General features: G+C 41.7%; 1 pseudogene; it reads left to right on the top strand.

Annotated features, from left to right (window-relative positions):
* The first annotated feature begins 729 nt into the window (after positions 1-729).
* Positions 730-2,684, top strand: LOC148107864 (solute carrier family 25 member 43 pseudogene; annotated as a pseudogene).
* Positions 2,685-3,710: the final 1,026 nt, after the last annotated feature.

Raw genomic sequence — 3,710 nt, 5'->3', positions numbered from 1 at the left:
GAAGCTATAGGGCAAGCACCCATATTTTAGGCAGGGAAAGGCTACCTGATGTCATCAAAAAATTGCAAGGAAGCCAGTATGGCTGAGTCAAGGGAGCAAGTATGGAAGTACCTGAAGAGACAAAGGGGCAATAGAAGGTCAAATCATTGTAAGAATTTGGTCTTTTTCTCTGAGCAAAATGGAATCACTGCAGGGTTTTAAGGAGAGAAGTGTGCTGTGCTGAAAATAGACTTAGCAGAGCAAGAGTGGAAGTATGGAGAATTCTGATTCAGGACTATGATCTAAGTGTGAGATGATGGCCGCTCAGACCAGGATGGAAGGGGACTTGGCAGGAAAAGAGATCATATTCTGCATATATTCTGAAGGCAAACAAAGTTTTCCTAACACGTTAGGAGTGAGCTGTGATATTATCAATTTTTTGGACTTCCATGTTATTTTAATAATTTTTTTTATTATATTATGTTAGTCACCATGCAAGTAATGAATCATGGAACTTAACATCAAAAACTAGGAATGTACTGTATGGACTTCCATGTTTTTGGCCTGGAAAACTGGAAGGATGGAATTTCCTCGGGGAAGGCCACAGATGTTTGACTGAAAAACGATCAGTCACTGTTGGTCTCATTGGCTGGGATGGGGACAGTTCAGGGTGCTAAAGCTGGTGGTGATTCTGGGGGAGAGGTAACAGGGATGTAGGGAGTCCAGAACCTGGAAGGGAAAGATGGTGGCATGTCTTCACATCTCCCCCTGCGGTGCCAACCTACCACAAGTTTAATGTTGTTCACAAATGACCTGGGCCATATTTTCCAGTGGAGCTCCATCATGGCTGGGAGTCTGGCAGACATGATTTTCACCACGTGATAAATCCAACAGACCTCATCAAGTCCAGGCTATTTGTGCAGAATATGCTGGAACCATCTTACAAGCATATTCTCTGTGTTTTTTCTACTGTTTGTCAATAGGAAGGGTTCCTGGCCCTTTGTCAAAGGGGTTCTTTTTTTTTTATTATTTCTGTAATAATTTTTATTTTGTTATGTTCGTCACCATACAGTACATCCTTAGTTTTTGATGTAAAGTTCCATGATTCATTATTTGCATATAACACCCAAGGCACCATGCAATATGTGCCCTTCTTAATACCCATCACCAGCCTATTCCAATCCCCCACCCCCCTCCCCTCTGAAGCCTTCAGTTTGTTTCCAAGAGTCCAAAGTCTCTCATGGTTCATTCCCCGTTCTGTTTACCCCCCCCTTCTTTCTTCTCTTCCTTCTCCTACCAATCTTCCTATTTCTTATGTTCCATAAATGAATGAAACCCTACGATAATTGTCTTTCTATGCTTGACTTATTTCACTTAGCATTATCTCCTCCAGTCCTGTCCATGTTGCTGCAAATGTTGGGTAATCATTCTTTCTGATGGCTGAGTAATATTCCATTGTGTATATGGACCACATCTTCCTAATCCAGTCATCTGTTGAAGGGCATCTCAGTTCCTTCCACAATTTAGCTTGTGGACAATCTTGCTATGAACATTGGGGTGCATATGGCCCTTCTCTTCACTACGTCTGTATCTTTGGGGTAAATACCAAGTAGTGCAATTGCTGGGTCATAGGGTAGCTCTATTTTTAACTTTTTAAGGGAACTTCACACTGTTTTCCAAAGTGGCTGTCCATCTTGCATTCCCACCAACAATGTAGAAGGGATCCCCTTTCTCCACATCCTCTCCAACATTTGTTGTTTCTTGTCTTGTCAATTTTTGCTATTCTGACTGGCATAAGGTGGTATCTCAATGTGGTTTTGATTTGAATTTCCCTGATGGCTAATGATTTGGAACAGTTTTTCATGCGTCTGTTAGCCATTTGTATGTCTTCATTGGAAAAGTGTCTGTTCATATCTTCTGCCCATTGTTTGATTTGATTGTTTGTTTCTTGTGTATTGAGTTTGAGAAGTTCTTTGTAGATCTTGGATCCAGTCTTTTATCTGTAGTGTCATTTGCAAATACCTTTTCCAATTCCGTGGGCTGCCTCTTAGTTTTTTTGACTGTTTCCTTGGCTGTGCAGAAGCTTTTTATCTTGATGAAGTCCCACAAGTTCATTTTTTTCTTTTCTTTTTTTTGTTTCTCTTGCCTTTGGAGATGTGTCATGAAAAAAGTTGCTGCGGCTGATGTCAGAGACGTTACAGCCTATGTTCTCCTCTATTATTTTGATGGATTTCTGTCTCACGTTGAGGTCTTTCCTCCATTTGGAGTTTATCTTTGTGTATGGTGTGTCAAAAGGGTTCTTTAACTGTTTTAGGTTCTATTTCTTTCTCTGCTGGCTCCCTTCTAGTTTTCATGATCCTAGAGAAAATCAGGACTGGCCTGTGAGATCAGTTCTTTCTCCTCTAGAACTTTGCCAGTGTCTGCCTGGCTACTGAGGTGGCCCAGACCTTCCCTTTGCCTTCAACATGGTGAAAAGAAAAGTGAAAGCTCAGAACCTCTACCTTCATTGCTGTGGAGGAGTAGATGTCCATTTCGCAGGAGCAATAGACTGCTTCCCACAGACAGTCAAAGCCTCAGGGCTACTGGGGCTCTAGAATGGACTGTTAACTCACTGAAGATCCTTCTATATTTTGGAGGTGCATTTGGAAACTTTGAGTAGAATCTGTCTTTACCAAAATTGTTACACTGTATCTCCTCTGACATAAACTAACTCGAGGGCTGGATCAGAGTTGAAGCCCCAGGAATCATGGGTATTAAAAAAGTTCTTCATAGTTGCCTGGGTGGGTCAGTGGGTTAAGTCTCTGACTCTTCATCTCAGCTCAAGTCTTGATCTCAGGGTCATGAGTTCAAGTCCCTTGCTGGACTCCATTGTAGGTACGGAGCCTACTTAACAACAAAACAAATCAAAAAAATCTTCAAAAAAGGACAATTTAAGCTAACAAACAAATACTTTAAAATCAAATAGATGTGTATTGACTGACGGGTGCCTGGGTGGCTCAGTTGGTTAAGTATCTGCCTTCGGCTCAGATCATGATCCTAGAGACCTGGGATTGAGCCCTGATTCAAACTCCCTGCTCAGGGGGGAGCCTGCTTCTCCCTATCTGCTCCCCCTGCTTGTGCTCGCGCACTCTCTCTCTCCTCTTGTCAAATAAATAAATAAATCTTTAAAAAACGAAAAAAGAAGTACACTGACTGAACATCTCTCTCTCTCCTCTTGTCAAATAATATAAATAAATAAATCTTAAAAAAAAAAAAAGAAGTATACTGACTGAAGGCATGCTGCAGTCACAGGTGGATGTTGCCTCATATTGTGCACGCATGGAGTGACTAGAGGATACTGTTGTCTGCGCTCCTGGAAATGTGAAGATTGAGCCATACACCACCTCTGAGCTCCAAACTGAGGTCCCTCTGAACGCCTGAGCCAAGGGAAGGTTTCCCAACATGACTGTCTCATGATGGCATTTCACCAAATTTGATAGCAAAACCTAGCAATAATGAAATCCGCATTTTCATTCTGAAAGTAAATGTGCAATTTACACAACACCAAAGAGAGGTAACTGCCCTGACACCTCGAAGCAACAAATAGTTGAAGTGGCTGAGCAGATACCACTTCATGAGCTCAGCCACACGGTCACACTTGCACTAAACCACATCACCCTAATTTTGCTCAATTTGACCCAAGACTTCTCAATACAATCATTCTGGAATTCAAAATCTTTGCTGAATTCTCA

This window comes from Ursus americanus, chromosome 24 (genome assembly GCF_024610735.1).
Source record: "Ursus americanus isolate L20-20 chromosome 24, mUrsAme1.1.p, whole genome shotgun sequence".
Taxonomy (NCBI): Eukaryota; Metazoa; Chordata; class Mammalia; order Carnivora; family Ursidae; genus Ursus; species Ursus americanus.
This window is presented reverse-complemented; position numbering and strand designations above follow the sequence as displayed.